This window comes from Carex rostrata, chromosome 5, assembly GCF_964058835.1.
Source record: "Carex rostrata chromosome 5, lpCarRost1.2, whole genome shotgun sequence".
Lineage (NCBI taxonomy): Eukaryota > Viridiplantae > Streptophyta > Magnoliopsida > Poales > Cyperaceae > Carex > Carex rostrata.
In genome coordinates, this window is record NC_135922.1 from 7,046,128 (window position 1) to 7,067,505 (window position 21,378).

Genomic DNA, 21,378 nt, shown 5'->3' on the forward strand with positions numbered 1-21,378 from the left:
GCAATAAAACCGATCCTGATACAATTTTTTTTTTCAAAATTGGTTCTGTAAAAAAAAAAAAAAAAAAAAAAAATCAGGGTCGGTTTTTTATAAAAAACCGATCCTCATAGTATCAGGATCGGTTTTTTATAAAAAACCGACCCTGATTTTTTTTTTTTTTTTTTTTTTTTTTTTTTTTTTTTTTACAGAATCAATTTTGAAAAAAAAAATTGTATCAGGATCGGTTTTATTGCTAAAAAGATCCTGATAGTATCTGGATCGGTTTTTAGCAATAAAACCGATCCAGATAGTTTTTTTCTTTTATTTGGAAACTATTTTCATATGGTTATGTTTAAATAAATATAAAAAATTACATATTAGAAATATAAGTTAATTATTTAATAGAAATTTTATTTAATTTTCAAATTCTACTTAAATAATATTAAACACGAGATAGGTACTATTTGACATTGACATTTCATTAATGTAATTTTGATGAAAATTAATGTAATTTATATTATTAAAATTTATGTGTTAATATAATTAATTATTTGACATTGATATTTCATTTTGAAGTCATTTTGACTATTGAATTTTTTTATACAATCATGCATGATGCATCAATGACTTGTGCCATATAATAATATACATAGGACTTGAACCCTTGTTGTGTGGGGTTGTGAAGGAACGAATACGAACATTAGCATTTGGTCGATCGGAACCGTTAAAATGAAAGAATGTCATATTAATTTCACCATTATAAAATTTGATACAATTCGGGATTCATTTACTAGTTCATCAAAGCAAAACAATATAGCAACATCGCACGGCCGTAAATAGTTTACGTTGGATCTTAATATTATTTAAGTAGAATTTGAAAATTAAATAAAATTTCTATTAAATAATTAACTTATATTTCTAATATGTAATTTTTTATATTTATTTAAACATAACCATATGAAAAGATTTTCCAAATAAAAGAAAAAAACTATCTGGATCGGTTTTTAGCAATAAAACCGATCCTGATACAATTTTTTTTTTTCAAAATTTGTTCTGTAAAAAAAAAAAAAAAAAAAAAAAAAAAAAAATCAAGGTCGGTTTTTTATAAAAAAACCGATCCTCATAGTATCAGGATCGGTTTTTTATAAAAAACCGACCCTGATTTTTTTTTTTTTTTTTGCTGAACCAATTTTGAAAAAAAAAAATTGTATCAGGATCCGTTGTTCTAAAAAACCGATCCTAATAGTTAAACTATTAGGATCGGTTGTTTAGAACAACGGATCCTGATACTATCAGGATCGGTTTTTCTAAACAACCGATCCTAATAGTTAAACTATTAGGATCGGTTTTTTAGAACAACCGATCCTGATAGTATCAAGATCGGTTTTATAGAAAACCGATCCTGATAGTTCACAAATTAGGATCGGTTGACTAAAAAACCCGATCTAACTAGTTTTTAGGATCGGTTTTGTTCAGAAAACCGATCCAGATAGGTATTAGTATCGGTTGTTTCATATAACCGATCCAGATAGGCCGATCCTGATTCATGTTTTTCCACTAGTGATTGCTTGTTTTAACCAAAGTTAAAATATGGAAACAGTTGTGTATTCGAGGTTAATTATTAATTATTTTATTTTTCAATTTTAAAAATGATTTCTCTTACTCAAGTTGTAATATTTAAATACTATAACAAGTTTGCAAAAATTGTGAGAAGTTTTCAAAAGTTGTAATTTGCGTAAGTTTCAAGCAGATTAATAATTTTGTATATGTACAAAATATCTAAAAAAATGAATATGAATCCGATGAACATTTAATCTAAAAAATATATAAAATAGAATCATTAATATCCTTTCATATTTTATAAATGGTTAATCCATTGCACCCACTTGAATTGAAATAATACAATGTTACGGTCAAAATTATGTACATTCATTTAATTTGTTCCTATCACATGTAAAATTAAATTAACCCAAATCTTTATTTTTCCTGGCACTGATTTGGATTCAATGTATATATAAACAATAAATTCAACAAAAATACACTATAACTTTCCATATTGCAAAATATAACATGTAGGTATTTAATAAATAAGCACCGCACCGAATCTTTTCTATCATTTCCATAAAATTCATTTGTTTCAATCTAATTTTCGATAATATTTAACAAGTAGTGAACTGAATATTTTGTAGATATAATATTAATATTTATTCAATTTACTTACTTAAAATTTTGAAGGTACCAGACCCTTCGAAATAGATAAAATCAGCTTAAAAAGTCAGTGTTCCAACAGTCTATTATCTCAATCATTCTCACTAAACCAAATTACATGAAATCCTGGGCTAATTTCAAAGTCATATATAAGTCAATGAAAAGCACCGGTAATAGTTGCAAAGGATCTGTCTTTGCAAAGGGGTATACACTTCCTTGTCTTTGCAAAGTGGTATACACTTCCTTTTTATTGCCTGACAAATTTATACAACTACTATCATTATTTGTTCTTTGAACCAAGTTGTTGATTAATATATAGTCCATAAAAATTGGGTTTTTGTAAAAATCTATTTTTGCTAATTAAAACATAATTAACTCAAGTGTATAACTGGCATACTTTAATTAGATATACATGCTTTAATCTATTTTTGTAAGAATCTATATTTGTAAGATATTGATTTGTAAAATATTTTAAACTTAATAATATGATATATATGTTAAGCTTTATTTGAATAGGCAATTAGAATTTTTCGTAAGCAACTTTGATATGCTAAATATGTTGTAATTTTGATATTCACCAATATCTAATAGGTTATTTTAAGAAAACCAATTTATCAATAAAGTAATTCATAAATACATAAGTATATGGAGCAAAATGCCTTAAATAGTTAAATATGAGTTTGTACGCATCACAAGTTATGCATTCGTTCACACCAAAAAACATGTATAGTAACACACTTTATTCTTCAAATAGAAACAAAATTAAAATAAACTAAAAATATTAGGTTAGTAATACGACCTATCGTTATTGGCAAAGAAAATAGCTGTATTCACAAGTATAACCTTTCTTTTTTACATTTCTTTATACTACCAATTAATGATGATAAATTTTATATTTTAACAGAGAATGTGGTTTGAATTTTTCGCAAGAGACACCTAAAATGAAATGGTACTAGAAGTTTATGGGAGTTATTTAAAGAAAATATATACCAAAAATTTAGTTGGGTTAAAAAAAAAGAAAGGAAAAATCTAGCACGATATCATATTTAATTTGTGGGAAAGCATTGTTATTTCTTTTCTTTAAAACAGTGTTTAGATGGTACGTATGGTAAATACAAAGGGATAAAAGATGGAAATAAATCTGCTGTTATTTCTTTGGGATAACAGTACTCTGTTATTCTTCATCCAGCCATTCAAATCTTTTCATGTGTGGATCTCAACAAAGATACTTTATCATACATGAATCTCAACGAAGTTAAACAGCTGGAAGAGGAATAACATGGTCCTATTATCCCAAAGGAACAACAGCAGATTTATTTCCGTAAAAGATAGTTATAAAATATATGTAGAAAAATTATATGATTAGGAAAAATTTGATTAAAATGTCAGTGTTGTTGTCTTGTTGATGTTAATCATTCTCAAATTAGTTTTGAACAAAATCAAAATTGATTCCAATATAGAATATCTAATTTTCGATAATATTTAATAAAGTATTGAACTGAATATTTTGTAGATATAATATTAATGTTGATTAAATATACCTACTTAAAATTCTGAAGGTACGTACCAGACCCTTCATAACAGATAGAACCAGCTTAAAAAGTCAGTGTTCCAACAGTGTACGATTCCAAGCATTCTCACTAGTTTAAACCAAATTATATGAAATCCGGGGATAATTTCAGGGTCATAGGTCAATGAAAAGTGTTGGTAATAGTTGCATAGGATCTATCTTTGCAAAGGGGTATATACACTTCCTTCTTATTGCCTGACAAATTTCTACAACTACTATCATTATTTGTTCTCTGGACCAAGTTGTTGATTAATATATAGTCCATAAAAATTGGGTTTTTGTAGGAATCTATTTTTGCTAAAGGCTTGGATAAGAGTGTGAACCAGGATTTCGCGACACACTTAAACCTAAGGAAAGGTTTTGGTTGCAATCGGGCTATGATTTCAGTTAATGCATGCATCGTCTGGCAGAATAGGCAAGGATCAAGATTGCTTCTTATTTTTCACGTTGTGTAATTCTTGCGCTTATTGAATTAATTGTGGATCTTTCGAGCTTGCCATAATTAAATGGATTAAATGATGGTGGATCAGGAACGATCGTGTAATGCTTTAACATAAGGGATTGAAAGAGGAGAATGGTTTGTAAAATTGAGGGCTTGGTGAAATCCTAGCTAGTTTTAAAGTGATATCAACAAGAGATGAATATTGCCAACTTATACTTATTAACTCTTCTTGCGCTCAGATTATGGACCGTAAGATGTCACGACTCGTGATATGATTGGCTATAGAAGCATTTAGCCAAATTGGCTATGTATCTTTTTATTTTGTTGCTTATGTTAAGACTCATGTAACAAAGAAATTAGCTATTTTTGTTCTAATGCTTGTAATGTTTTCTTTTTCTTTTTGTTATTTTATTTCTTTAAAACAGTGTTTACATGGTATACGTATGGTAAATACAAAGAGGTTAAAGATAGTTATAAAATATATTTAGAAAAATTATATTATAAGAAATTTTTTGATGAATTAATCATTCTCAAATTAGCTTTGATCAAAATCAAAATTGATTCCGATATAGAATATCTAATCTAAACTTATACAAAATTCAAACGGGTTTGTGCCTTCTCAGTATTCAATAAATTAAATAGAAGGAATTACCTCTTTGATATATATAAACACCCCAACAAGGTGACATATATACAATGTATAGAGGAGATATGTAAACTTGTATTCTTCATCTTTTCCAAAGTAAGAATATTTATTACTAGGTTCATTTATTCTGCTTTCATTTTTTTTTTATCGCAATAAAACGCTCTCTCCTCTATAGATCTCCATCCATGTCAATCTCCGCACAAAGTCCCGTGACAACCCTAGAAACCACAGGTTGTGTAAGACGAATGGAAGAAGTAACGAGAACACATATGTTTAGGATTGTGGGGTACAGTTTAGAGAAGCATATCGGCAAAGGTAAATTTCTAGAGTCGAGCAATTTCAATGTTGGTGGACATGACTGGAGTATCGTGTACTATCCAAATGGTTCCAATTTTACAAAAGATGACGACATATCAATATATCTTTGCCTTAAAAGCACATCAGAATTTGTAAGGGCACAACTTAGTTTTGCTATTCTTGACCAAAGTGAATGTGAAACACTGACAATGCGGACATCCATAATACGAAATTTCAACAGTACTGCCACCTCTTGGGGCTATGCTTCATTTTCTCAAAGGGAAGAGCTGGAATCATATATCAAAGATGATTGTTTGGTAATTAAATGTGTCGTTAGTGTTTTTAAACCTTTTTCGGTTGAGCCAAATGCACACATTGTTGTTCCGTCTAGTAAAATCGTGCAGCAACTCGGCCATCTTTTGGATAATGGATATGGAGCAGATGTTACATTTGAAGTGGATGGGGAAAATTTCCGTGCTCACAAGTGCATTCTCGCGGTGAGATCTCCAGTCTTTTTGGCACAATTCTTTGGTCCAATGAAAGAGAAATCAGATTCGATAATTAAAATTGAAGAAATGGAATCTGCAGTGTTCAACGGTCTGCTTCATTTCATTTATAATGATTCATTTCCTGGATTTGAAGAGAGAAAAGGAAGTGATGAGAAACATGACCCTAAATTAATGGCTCAGCATCTATTGGTTGCGGCGGATAGATATGGGTTGGAGAGATTAAAGATAATATGCGAGAAGGTGTTATGTGGTAGTATTGATACGAACAATGTGGCTAACTTGTTGTCTTTTGCTGAGAGGCACTATTGCAATCATCTTATAGAAACATGCTTGAAATTTTTAGCCCTTCCTGAAAATCTTCAAAAACTTGCATGAACTGAGCAATTTCAATATTTAGTTAACAATGATCCGTTTAATTTTGAAAGAAACTACTTGAGAAACAAGGTTAAATTAAACTAGGATGTGATAGTTAATTACCTAATTTCCCTTTGAATTTTTTGTTTTCAATTTTATTTTTGTTAAATGTATCTGAATTCTGGAATATGGGAGATTTACTATTTATAAAAGTTTTGGAATATATATTTGGAAGATTTAGTATTTATTAAAGTAATTGAATTATTTTGCATGAATTGTTTTATCAGAACCGACTACATTAATTGTTTTATCAGAACCGACTACATTAATTGGTTTTGCATGAATGATTGGTCATATTATGTCGATTGTTCATTGTACATTAAAAATGTTGAAAGAGTCCTAGAGTAACCTACCATAAAGCGGTTGTACCACAATTTCACTGTTTGGGTTAGTAAAAAAAGAAATTGAAATGTTGTTTTCTTTTAATATCTTGGTCTGAATTAGCCAAAAAGAAAAATAGCATATACAGTTTTTTGTTTGATGCATGTCTTTAATTTCTTTCAGCGGCAGTAGCTACTCCTTTTCATTTTTATAAAAAGATAGAAATAACTCAGATTAACTCTTGATTGAAATTAGCAGGAAATAAATAAACAAAAAATATCCACAAGTCAAAAGAAATTATATATATGTTCAAAATTCGATTAATCTTTTTTCTAATATTTGAAATATGAAAAATTTAACTGTCATTTTCATCTAAAAGAAAAAATAAAGAGCGGTAAGTTAAGGGAATAGGAGGGCGAGAAAAGTGTAGGCTCGATGGCCATCAGATGTAAATTTGAGTCCGATGGACATCAGAGTCATCCAACAAAATTGAAACGCATCAGATGGCCTCGATGTCTCTCGAATTCAAATTTATTTTCGATGACATCGGACATAAAATATGCACTCTAGGAGAGAACTTATGTCATCTACTATTGGGTTCTGTAGTGGGGCCGTAATAATATTGGGGCGTTATTTCTAATAACATTTAATAAAAAATGATAATGTTTGTTTTAGAATAAACTTCGAAATTTATCATCATTTTTAGCAGGTTCAATTCCATCCATGTTTAGAGTTTAATTATGAAAATAACAAAAATGCTTGTTCCTAATAATGATATTAAACTCTTAATAAAAAATGAAAATTAGAGCAATAGTACTGCTGCTAAAACTTATCTTTTAACTCTTGTATTAAATGCAATTTACACGAATTATGATAAAAGATTACACGTATATTAGATAACTATTCAAAACAGATACATTTTTACTGGAAAATTGATAACTCTTACTAACAAGATTTGTGTTGAAAAAAAAAATGACAAAATCATAACAAATTTTAAAATTTGCAAAACACAATATATTTATTAGATTTAAAAATTTATCTCTTCCATTCTACTAATTTAATTCCTAATTAAATATTAATAATTCTCCATAGTGACATGTTATCTTCTTATAATTATAATATTTTGATTTCCCCAAATATCTAATATGTTATTATTGAGAAAAACAATTTATCTATTTTCTTACCAATTCATAAATACATTAGTAGACGGCGCAAATTAAATTTCTTAAATATTAGTTGTACATATATGGCATCACAAGGTATGCATTTTAACACACTTTTTTCTTTGATTAGAATAAAATAAAAGTATTAGATAAGAATTAAGTAAGAAGTACGGACTATAGTTATTGGTAAAGAACATAGCCGTACGTATAATCACAAGTATAACATTTTATTTTATTTTAATTAAGTAAGAAGTAGGACTACAAATAATTTCAAAGTATGTACCTACGATGATTAAATTCATCTTTTAACAGAGACCGCGGGTTGAATTTTTGCAATTCATCGCAAATAAAATGAATAATGAGTATACGAGAATTAATTTGAAAAAACTATAAATATTAGTTGTATTTTCTTTTAAATGTAAAAAATATAATAATAAGAAATGTTAATTAGGTCAAATATAAACAATGTTAGAATTCAATTTAATTTTTATATATCATTACCGTCAAGATTGTCATCGAATATGAATATGATTTTAGAATTCAAACTTCCGAAATTTATTATCAAATTAAACAAGTTGAATTCAATGTTGAACACTTAATTATGAAAACAACAAAAAAAATGTTTGTATCAAATAATGATACTAATGTCCTAATTCTTTGCAATTGCTGGGTTGCTACTAAATATTATTTTTGTCAACATTAATATTTACTTCTTTTTGTTTTCTTATGTTTTTGAATTGAACCAATATTTTTTTAGAACAAAAATAAATTATTTTTTGCAAAATTTTATTTTAGTTTCGCGATACTCATATTTTAAACACTTAAACCATCACTTTTGTATTACCAATTATATTAATTGATGTTGAGATTCTTATTTTATATAATTAATTCAACTTAAACAATCACTTTTTTACTACCACATAACATAAAAAAAATTACAAATGTTATTTATGATGTAGACTCCTAAATTATAGCACCACTTTTGACTAATTTAATTTCAGGTTTAAAATTTCTTTTTGGATACGATAAATTTATAAATTTTTATATACTCATCCATTCAACCTCTTCCATTCAACTATGCTCGTTTTACAAAGTGACACTTATCGACTATCCTCCAAAGTGACATGCATGTCCTTTTCTTCTATATATAATTATAATATTTTGATTTCCCCCAACATCTAATATGTTATTTGTAACAAAAACAATTTACCTATTTTCTAACAAATTTATAAATATATTAGTAGATTGAGCAAAATGTCTTAAATATTAGTTGTATATGGCATCACAAGGTATGCATTTTATTCACACCAAATGAATCCTTGGAGTAACACACTTCATTCTTCAACTATAATAATTAAAATAAATTAAAATAACATTAACTATTAGATTATATAGTTATTAGTAAAGAACATATAGCCGTACCATCACAAGTATAACTTCTTCTTCTTTTTGTAATTCTTTAGATTCAAGACTACAAATAATTGTAAACTAATTATCTACGATGATTAGATTTATCTTTCAATTGAAAACTTGCAGGAACTGAACAATTTCAATATATTTAGTTAAGAATGATCCGTTAATTTTGAAAGAAACTACTTGAGAAACAAGGTTAAATTAAACTAGGATATATGTGATATATATATAGTTGAGTAAAGCTAGCGTGTGACATGCTCACCAAGAAAGTTTGGTGAGCATAACTTCAAAAGTATATCGGATCGACATCAAATGCCAAATCCAAACCATTGAAATCCATGTACTTCATGAGTGATGCATATACATGCAAAATTTTGAAAGTTTCGAGTTTATTTGCTACATGGTCAAGTGGTCAAAGAAATGAACATTTTATTATAAGTTATTTTATATATTCAATTTTTATTATTTCTTTGACCACTTGACCGTGTAGCAAATAAATTCGAAACTTTCAAAATTTTGCATGTATATTCATCACTCATGAAGTACATGGATTTCAACGGTTTGGATTTGACATTTGACGTCGATCCGATATACTTTTGGAGTTATGCTCACCAAACTTTCTTGGTGAGCATGTCACACGCTAGCTTTACTCATATATAGTTACCTAATTTCCCTTTCAGTTTTTTGTTTTCAATTTTATTTTTGTTACGTTGCGGAATTTTAACAATTAAAATTTCAAATGATTTAAAAGCAAGAATCGAAAATCGTGCTAATAAAATGGAAGTTTAAACCTTAATTAAGGTTCCTCTAAATAAGTAAGTTAAGTGTGAATCAAAACCGCGTCGAAATTTTGAAATTCCGAACCTTTATAGGTCCAGTGCGTCCGCACTGGTGGTGAATGCGGGTGGCTGACCCGCACTGGCCTCTATTTTCCTTTGATTATTTTCTGAAATTCGGTGCGAGTGCGGATGGTTGACCCGCACTGCGGGTGGGTACATCTGCACTCATAATTTTCTGTGTTGAAATGAATTTCCTGAAATCGGCTAAGTGCTGAATGCAGATGGGTTGACCCGCACTGCGTCTCAAATGCGGACGCATTAGGCTCGGACTTTTTCTGAAATTCTGTCGAAAATTTACTAAGTTCTGAGTGCGCGTGAAGTGACCTGCACTGCGGATGAGTGCGTCCGCACTCGGGGTGTTTTTAACCCTAAAACTCAAATCAATCCTTATCTCTCTTCCCACAGCCCATTTCTCTATTTTTCTTGTGTATTCAGCCAAAGAGAGAGAGAGCTCCAAGTCACTCCGAATCGCGCTAAAGCTCGGGAAATCGAAGGTGGAACCGAGAAAGCGGCCGTAGATCTCTCCTAGCCCTCCTATTCGGTATTCCTTTCTCTCCTTCTCTCTCTCGAAACCTTGAATTTTCTCGATTGCTTGGGTTTTCGTTTTAAACCCGAGATTTGTGTTCGAATTGCTTGTAGACTAGCTCCTTGAGCTTCTTTGATTGTTTATTTGCCGATTCTTTCCCGATTTCATCTCGATTTCAGATATCGATTCCTAGGGTTTTGTGCCAAAAATCAAAATTGACATAATCGTGAATTGATTAGTTTAATCCAACCGATTAGACTTGTAATCGGTAGGGTTACCTCTTGATCTGGAATTTCTAGAACGTTTAACAGATAATTTGCAGTTTTGACCAAATTAGGGTTTAACTAATCGGTAAATCGAATTGTTACGAGAACCAATGTTAAACCAATTGTATGTGCAATATAGGCGTAGGCTCGGTTGAGCAAGACCTTGCGGGACATTTCGAGACGTCTGATCCATAAGTACGTGATACGCTCGTCGTAATCAGGTGCGGGATTCTTGGACTTGTTTGATACTTTATTTTTAGGAATTAAACTGTTTATTCGTTTGTCATGTTGAATATCTAATTGATTGCATCATTGAATTGTGTAAATCATTTGCATAGCCCAATCAAATTAAACTCGAATTGATGTGACTTGAGTGATTTGCATGCTGGTATGGTTGTCGGTTGTGTCGATCTATTATGATCTGATTTTGATTGAAAATCACCACGAACTATGTATGTGAATGGATTTACGAAGTTGAGCACTTGGATCCAATGAATTTGCAAAGTCGAGCTGTATAGCTGGCTTTGATTCCCAGGATCCTTCTGGCGCATTAGGTGAACGGCCCTCAATGTTTCCCAGTACCGGTTGGGACGAGGGAGGGTGATTATGTTATGATGTGTGAATTGGAAATCGTGGGTGACATGTGTAACGTCTGTGGCTCGGTGGCATTCTTCTACGTGTTAATGCGTTTGGACGGTCAATTGAATATTACGAATATTGGAAATGATTCTAAAGAGAATTTTCTTTATGTGACTTGAACCAGACCTTAATAAACTGTTAAGCCAAGCAATTGCAGATGGGTGTCAGATAAAGGGTCCAACTCGGTGGAACGTCTGTAGGTGTCAGTAACTCTACAGACGAGGGTCAGATAAAGGGTCCAGCTCGAATGTACATCTGCAATTGCTACCAGCCCTAATGAATCGAGTTAAGCCAAATATGTGTTGTGTTTGAAATTCATCTTGGAAATTCCGTTAACTGTGATTCAGTTTGATTAATTGTTGTCAAGCATTGGCATTCTGTTATTTATGAATATATATATATATATATATATATATATATGAGATAGGCTAATGTGTTTCCATAAGCACTTGGCCCGAAGTGCTGCCACCCCATTTTCGATTTTTCAAAATCCAAAAAGTCGATCTGAACCGTTCATCTTGTTCTCCATATTAATATCTGGTTGGAGACCAAATTTTACATTTTTTGGAATTGTTTTGCTATTTATTAAGCCACTTTGAAAATCGCTGATCCAACGGTGGCTTGCCAAACAGTAAAATCAGGGGTTCACCGTTGGATCAGCGATTTTCAAAGTGGCTTAATAAATAGCAAACAAATTCCAAAAAATGTAAAATTTGGTCTCCAAGCAGATATTAATATGGAGAACAAGATGAACGGTTCGGATCGACTGTTTGGATTTTGAAAAATCGAAAATGGGGTGGCAGCACTTCGGGCCAAGTGCTTATGGAAGCACATTAGCCTATCTATATATATAGGCTGTGGCTAATTTGCTGCCGGCAGCATTTCTGCCGGCGGTGCTGCCACTGTTTTTTCTATTTTTTGATGTTCAAACGACAAATCTAAACCGTTAGATGTTTAATCTATATTATAATCTACTTGGAGACCAAATTTTACATTTTTGGAATTTTTTTACTATATATTAAGCTGGTTTGAAAACCGCTGATTTCAATGCTGCAGAAATTTACTAAAATCAGCGGTTTTCAAACCAGCTTAATATATAGTAAAAAAAATCCAAAAAATGTAAAATTTGGTCTCCAAGTAGATTATAATATAGATTAAACATCTAACGGTTTGGATTTGTTGTTTGGACATCACACGGCTAAATATATCCCCGGCAGCACCTCTGCCGAAATGCTGCCAGCAGCAATTTAGACAGACCCTATATATATATATATATATCTGTTTGAATTGTGATGGTTTGGGTTTCATTTTTTAATATGGAGTCTGATTGCAAGTCCAATAATCTAATTGTGGCAAATTTCGCACTGAGAATTTATTCTCACCCCCACCCTTCGGGTTATTTTACAGGTACGGGTGCGACTGATTCCGGAGAGGCACGCGAGCAGTAGGCCTTAGTAATTTACCATCACATGACCCTAGATATGTTTTGTTGTATAGTTTTAGGGTAGGCCTCATGGTTGGTATCCCGATGAGATACTTTTGTTGTATTATATTCTGACCAGACTGTGTACTCTGATTTTAGTTAGAAACTTGTTTTATATTGCTTATTGTTGGATTAAATTGTTAATTGCCTTGTAAGCATACACGGTATTGTATGCTTACGGCGGGGGACTGTTACGACCCGTGGCCGCGGGGTGTGACAATTTTTGTTGAATGTATCTGAATTCTGGATATGGAAGATTTACTATTTATAAAGGTTTTGGAATATGTGGAAGATTTAGTATTTATTAAAGCAATTAATGAAATATTTTGCATAATTTGGTTTTATCAGAAACTAGTATATCAATTTTTTTTTATTATACTGTGTTTTTTATTATATAGGCGGCTTGATTGGTCATACTCATTGGATTGGATTGTCCATATTAATTAGACAATTGCATGTCCTCAGTTTAATTTTAAGCATTTTGTGTGCATATTCATTTTTTTTACGTACAAAAAAAATATATTAACATTCGAACCAATATTTAATTTGTTCGGTACTTCAACTGCATGACATGATTTATTGAGAGGATCGAGGAACAAATTAAGAGAGGGAATGGAAAACAGCGTGTCCGTGTGCGACGCTTTTGCACTGCAATTTGGTTACACAAGTGGAGCCCATTAGCCGTGTCAAGAAATATGACTATACAGAGTTCAATTCCATATGTCCATGTTAAGGGTTTAATTGCGGAGGAAACAAATACACCTGTACTAAATAATGATATTAAACTCTTATTTCTTTGCAACTATAATAGCTCGGTAATACTAAATATTCTTTTTGTTCACATTATTTTTACCTCTTATTGTTTTCCGTCGCTTTTGGAATGGTTATGTAACTAATAACTCTTGTGAACAAAAATAACTTTTTTGTGAATTTTTTTTATTTTAGCTTCAATTTTAATGTTGTTAATTATTTTAATTTGACACTAGAGAAAATTCAATTTTGTTAGAATGTTAGCACCTAAACAAACAAACGTGATTTTGTCAATGTTATTATTTCAGATATTAGAAAAAATGAAAATGATAAAAAAAAAACAAATTATTTAAGAACAATCCTCTAAAATATATTTACCACTTCAAATACTAGAAAAAATTCAGGTTGTTTACAAAATATTTTTAAACAATTTTACATAAGACATGAAATTATTATTTAATATTAGACACCATCCAAAAACTTTTTTTCTTATGAAACAATTTGGAGTCTCAAAATTAGAGATAATCAATTATGTACTCCTGATCAATTGGCTCATAGTTGGTATTGTCGATTTTAATATATTTTTTGTTTAATTGTTATTTATGAAATATTCTAAACTTAACGATCTGAGACATATACGTTAATTTAGTTGTTTTATTTAAATGCTTAATTAGCATTCTTCACAAGCAACTTTGATATTTAAAAATATGTTGTAATTTTGATATTCACCAATATCTAATAGGTTATTTTTAAGAAAACCAATTAATCTGTTTTGAAAGCAACTCATAAATACACGAGTAGATGGAGCAAAATGTCTTTAATAGTTAAATATGAGTTTGGACATTGCATCACAAGTTATGCATTCATTTCACACCAAAAGACATCTAGAGTGAGTAACACACTTTATTCTTCAAATAAAAAGTTAAATAAAATTATAATATTAGGTAAGTAATACGGACTATAGTCATTGGCAAATAAAATAGCCGTATATCACAAGTATAAGTTTATGGTATTTATTTTAATTGATTACTAAATTCCAAGCTTCTAAATAGCGTTTATAGCGGTGTAGCGGGGAGACAAAAAAAAAAAGCTTTAGCGAATAGCGGAGCTATAGCGAAAGCTATTATAAATAGCGTTTTTTTATTTCAAAAATTATATTTTATATTTCTACTAATAGTAAAAAGAGTAATGCTTCTATGGACATAAGGGCTTATTTGTAAAATGAATATATTTTTATTTTCAAAGTTCAAACAGCCGATCCGAACCGTTCATCTTGTTCTCCATATTAATATATCTTTGGAGACCAAATTTTACATTTTTCTGAATTTATTTACTATTTATTAAGATGGGTATAAAAAATATCAAATTCAGACCATTGAATTTTGTACCCATCTTAATAAATAGTAAAAAAAATCAGAAAAATGTAAAATTTGGTCTCCAAGCACATATTAATATGGAGAACAAGATGAACGGTTCGGATCGACTGTTTGAACTTTAAAAATAAAAATATGTTCAATTTACAAATAGGTCCTTATGTCCATAGAAGGCTTTGCCTAGTAAAAATGTCTCATCAAGAAAAAAAATATCAAATTAATTAAGAAGTTCTAATATTATTCATATTAAACCAATACAAAGTTCAAATTGTCATTCAAAATATCCCTAATTCAAAAACTATCAATATATTTTATATTCAAAATATACCACTACCATATATTAATGCATGATACAAAATTTAATTGATATAGCGGTATAGCCCGCACATGTTCCATTGTATTGATATAGCTTAATAAAGTAAAAAAAAAAAACAATCTAGATATTAAGGCCCATTAAAATTGCAAAATCATGTTTTCAGAAAAAAAAAAAAATTGCAAAATCATAACCCATGTAGCATAGCGGACCGCTATTGCCGCTACGCGCTATAGCGGTCGTAGCTTGATTAGTGCAGTTTTAGCCCGTAGCTTAGCTTTCTGGGTCCAAAACCGCTATAGCTAGCTATTTAGAAGCTTGCTAAACATTGTAAATGGGATTTTATTTTACTCTATTATTATAAACTGGTTGTAACACAATATTATTGTTTGGGTTGGTACATAAAGCGATTGAGAAGAATGCTATTTTGTTTTTTAAGATGTTAGTTTGCATGAATAAAAAAATTTAAAAACAATAGCATATGCAATTTTTCTTTGGGGTAGATGGTCTTTGTTTGAAGGGCAGCAAGCTAACTATTTTTCTTTTTTAAATATAGAATATTGGGATCCTTGACAGCTGCTGTCAAGCTTTCAAAAAATATATATAAAAAATATTGGTATAACTCAAAATAACTCTTGATTGAATTTCGCAGGAAATAACTAAAAAAAGGTCAACGAGAGAAATAATTACATGTTGGATATTCGATTAATATTATTTTTTGAATATTTGAAATATGAAAAATTAATTCTCAATTTTATTTTAAAGGAAAATAAAGTAAAGGGGATAGAAGGGCACTGCCCATAATGATATTGGCTCTTGTCTCATCTTTTGATATATAAACAAATATTTCAGATAACATAGAAAAGAAAAAATTGTAAAGTTTGTTTCAGAACAAACTCCCAAAATTTATCATTATTTTTTAGTAAGTTCAATTCCATGTTGAGAGTTTAATTGTCAAAACAACAAATATGCTTGTATCAAATAATGATATTAAACTCTTAATTTTTTTACAACATCTCAATGCTACTAAATATTCTTGTTGTTCACATTAATTTTAGTTCGTTGTGTTTTCCATATACTTTTGGAATCACTATGTAACAACTTCTTGTTGAATTTGGATCCTTTTGTTGAACTGATGAAACAGGAACTGGGTCTTTAAAATATGAAGAGTATACTAGCAGGGATATCTTTTATGGTCTTGTATTCAACTTCTTTCCTTGAAATCATTTTTCCTAATTTATGTCCTGATTTCGAGATAATATTAATTAAAAAAAATTAACATACGAATGAAAGATATATATATATATATATACACACACACACATAAATTTAAGAGAGGCAGAAGTATAAATATTAAGTTGATCCAAACATTGGGTCCAAAGTAATCCATTTCTATATATATGCCGATTTATTAGTTACTTAATTTCTGTATATATGTTCTTTAATTAATGATTTAGTGTGAGGCCCAACCTGAAGAAATGAAAATGCAAACCGGCGTCAGATATGGCACACCAAAGAAAAGGAAGGCAATGACCAACAAGCTAAAAGCCAATCCATCTCAGTTGTCTGGAGTCGACAAGTCCAATGACAGTGGAAGATCGAAGCGGGCGAATGGTTTGTTGAAGCATGTTTCACTGTGGAAGGTTGACATACAAGGTAAGATTGCAATGGTGGCGTATATGGGGAAGTCGATGTGTACTGAAGATCTAGAGTACTTAAGAGTTGTCAATGTTACGGTTGCTTTTTCTTTTCCTTTTGTGGCTTTGCAAGGATGTTAATTAGTTGTAAGGGAATTAGTGGTCTTTTGTTGCAAGGATCTTTTGAGTATGGATTTTAAAATAATTAATATTATAGATACAATTTTATAATTTCAATAATTAATTCAAAAAAAAAAAAGTAATTAGTCAAACAAGGTAAGAAAAGACAAAAATTTCACCGAATAAAACAGCAGCCGGTACCATCAGGTACTGAGCGATACATACTAATAACTGCCTTTGATTGATTGGTAGGAGATCAAAATTGATATCGTACCAATGAATCAAAAGGTGCATACATACCGATCAATTCCCGCTGGTATCGGTCACTGTTTTATGCGATGATCTTTTGCATTCTTGCCACTTGTTTCTAATTAGTGAGCATATCTAATTTCAAATTATTTAATAATTAATTGTTACCAGAATAATAAAAACTAAAGAGAAAAAAAATGAGATAAATAGTATACTTATATATAGTGTTTATACTTTCAAGCTCTTAATCTACCCCAAGTTGATGCTGATGATTAATATAGTGTTGCATTATGCTACATCCACACAAAATATCTGCTAAATTAGAATCAACCAAGTATTGTACAAAACCTGGGAAGAAAGCACCGTCTTTCCTAATGCAAGATGATATATTCACTCTAAAAAATTAAGATATGAAGAGAAAAAATAGAGAGAAAGAAGGCGGCGGGATTTTGTATTAGAGAAGGGATAGCTCAAAGACTGTCAACTAGGGTTTATATAGAAAGCAAACCCTAGTCGACAATCGGGTGGCGGCAATATTCTCTTATGATTGTAACTAATGGAAAATCCTAAATTTCCTTTTATGAAATGTTGGCCCAAAAATATTTGAAGCAACGACGCACACTCCGACTTGGGCCCGAACTAGTCCCATGCTCGACATATTTGATCCGGTCTATAATAATATAATTTAATCATTGAATTAATGTATGCAAAAAAAAAAAATCTGTATGTCAACTAAAAAGATATTTGTGGTTCTTGAATTAACGATGCATTGTAGTTTGAAGGATGTTAGCCTTGTGAAAGGACTCCCAAATTTGAATATAGAAAGAAAGAAGAAAGAAAAAATAAAACTAATAATTACAATTATATTATTGATATGGTACTTATCATATCATAATTTAATTAATATAATAAGAGCTTTATGTGAGATAATTTTAGAGAATCCTCAAAACGATAAGAAGAAACTATACTTAAAAGAACTTTTTCTCTGTATTTCTTTCCATTTCTTATCCTTGGAAAAAAAAAATTTAATAATTTGATCACCTCTTTAGTTTACAGTTGGAAGGGAGGAGAATCAATATGAATTTTATAATTTTTCATATTTTTGACAAGGCAATAAGCATAGCAGACAAGATTTAATGGGCTTAATTACTTGTGCTCATTTGTTTTCAAAATTGAAAACATTGTTTGTAATAGTAGGCTGAATTAGGTTTCTTATATGGTGTTTGACATAATTATAGAAATTGAATAGATGGCCTTTTAGAAAATTAAGTTAGAAAATGATGTCAATCAATTCCCCTTTTTGTGTAGTTTTTTAGATATATCAAGCAGTGAGAAGATACTTCTAAACTTTTTAAAGCAGTGCATTCATAAGAAAGTAGAAAGTGATGTTTATTCATTTTTTACACTTACACAAGTAATTTTCTACTTTTAAATACCCGAATGTCACTGTGGATGCATCAGAAGTTGAGAAATTACTCATTTGCTCTTGAAAACTGACCAATTAGAAAGGTTGACATCTTTCTCAAACATGCGACGTAATTTTTATATATCTAATAAAGTTAAATGGGTGTGTTTTTGGTACATGTGGTTGCTTTGGCTATGATAAGGCTATTTTGCTGTACTGTTTTTAGTTTGACTGCTGGCTTGTCCCAGCTATTGTATCTGTTCTAGTTCCAGTTTTTTGGAATTGGCACAGTAAGACAATTTGATTTCTAATGAAATCGGTGAGAAATACCCACTTTCTCAAAAAAAAAATAAAGGTTAAATGGGTACTTTATGAATTTCAAATGTGTTTTAATAGAGAAGACAATAAATTGGATAAATTTGTGAGTTTTTAAAATTTAGAAAGGGAAAATGCATGTGATATTATGAATTTTAGAGGGCAAATACTAGATTGCAAAGTTTTTCAAGGGGTATACATGAAATTCCCCCTTATAAATAAAGTAGAGATGTCTTGGAAATGATCAATTGTGACTTGTGAGGTATCTCTCTGTAATTTATAACATTTTTACCGTTATTTTATGATTTTATCTTCTCTTTTTGTTAGGCTGCTGCCATACTGTTGACAATTTTGCGCATATAGGCAGATTCATAACAGGTTTACTTCTATGGTTTTTGTTGTTACTCCGGCCTTAGTTTATAAATGAGCGAGTTAAAACGAACAATTAGTGAGAGAGTTACGAATTTGAGCGATTTTTTCAACTCTAATGTGTTGTGTTACCTTCAATCCGCAACCATTCATTAAACCCTAATTTAACCGCATTACAGTGTTATATTGCAGATAAATTGCAGTACGTTGGATTTGCCTCTCTGGCCAATGAGAAACATATTGCAAATCTGGATTTGTATATGGAACATTTTGTTTCTGTGACGCATTTATTTATATATATTTTTTTTTTGTTTACTTTAAATTGTTATGAGTTCTCGGTCCAATTACAGAGCTAGGTCTAAGGGCTCATAATTTTGACATACAACCCTGCCAAACACGTTAATTTAAACGATCTACAAAGTACAAAATCAATCTCGTTACATTGGACTACAAAATCTCAATTCTTATATTAAGAACATAGATGTTGTGATCTGCTAACGGTTTTGATTAAAAGATGAAAGTTCGGATTGATTACTAACTATCTGATCAAATATTTTGATTTTATACATTTCTTTCTTTATGTTTCTTTATGTATAGAAATTTAAATTTATTTAGATACGTATTCTTCACACATAATTGTATCATATTTTTAATTGGTCATGATTTTTTTTAATTTTAAATTTTTGAATTGATTGATAATTGATTAGTCGTCTTCATTCTTTCTATTTTTTTTAATATCATTTAAAGAATGTTATTTGTCATTTAATATGACATTTTGTTTGAGATTTTTTATAAAAATATGTTTAAAAGATAAATATATATATATAGAGTAGAACTAGGGTGCTCTTAAGCTCACCAAAGTTTTGGTGAGCTTAACTCTAAAACTTATTAAATCGATTTCAAATGACGAATCCGAACCGTTGAAACCCGCCTACCTTACGTGTGATGCATCTAGATGTGAAATTTTTAAATATTCGAATTAATTTAGTATAAAGTCAAGAGGTCAAAATTAGAAGGTTAATAAATTAATTTTAGTGCATTCATTTTTGAACGTTTTTTGACCACTTGACTTTATACTAAATTAATTCAAATGTTTAAAAATTTCACATGTAGATGCATCACATGTAAGGTGGGCGGATTTCAACAGTTCGGATTCGTCATTTGAAATCGATTTTATGAGCTTTAGAGTGAAGCTCACCAAAGTTTTGGTGAGCTTAAGAGCACCCTAGTTCTACTCATATATATATATATATATATATATATATATATATATATATATATATATATATATATATATATATATATATATATATATATATATATATATATATATATATGAGGAGGGTTCAAATGCACCCTATCTTTCAAATCATTTTTCTTCGTTTTCAAAGTCCGAATAGTCAATCCGAACCATTAGATACGATCTATATATTAAGATGTGCTTGGAGACCAAATTTTACATTTTTTTGAAATTTTTTTACTATTTATTAAGCCACTTTGAAAATTATTGATTTTGCATTTTCTGGACCATTGAATCAGCGATTTTTAAAGTAACTTAATAAATAGTAAAAAAATTTCAAAAAATGTAAAATTTGGTCTCCAAGCACATCTTAATATATATATCGCATCTAACGGTTCGGATTGACTATTCGGACTTTGAAAACAGAGAAAAAGGATAGGGTGCATTTGGGTGCATTTGAATCCTCCTCTATATATATATATATATATATATATATATATATATATATATATGTATATATAGAGGTTGGCTAAGATCAAAGTGGTAGTTCCTGAGCTTTGGTGCTACCAATTCGTTTTTTAATTTTTAAAGTTCAAAACGTCGATCTGAACCGTTCAAGTTGTTCTCCATATTAAATTGTGCTTGGAGACCAAATTTTATATTTTTCTGAATTTTTTTACTATTTATTAAGCCACTTTGAAAACAGCTGATCCAACGGTAGCTTCTGATTTTACTGTTTTGTTAAGCCACCGTTGGATCAGCGATTTTCAAAGTGGCTTAATAAATAGTAAAAAAATTCAGAAAAATGTAAAATTTGGTCTCCAAACACAATTTAATATGGAGAACAACTTGAACGGTTCGGATCGACGTTTTGAACTTTGAAAATTGAAAA

At 30.1% G+C, this 21,378-nt stretch overlaps 1 pseudogene; it reads left to right on the forward strand.

The window, feature by feature from the left end:
* Window positions 1-5,090: 5,090 nt before the first annotated feature.
* Window positions 5,091-16,929, forward strand: LOC144553776 (BTB/POZ and MATH domain-containing protein 1 pseudogene; annotated as a pseudogene).
* Window positions 16,930-21,378: the final 4,449 nt, after the last annotated feature.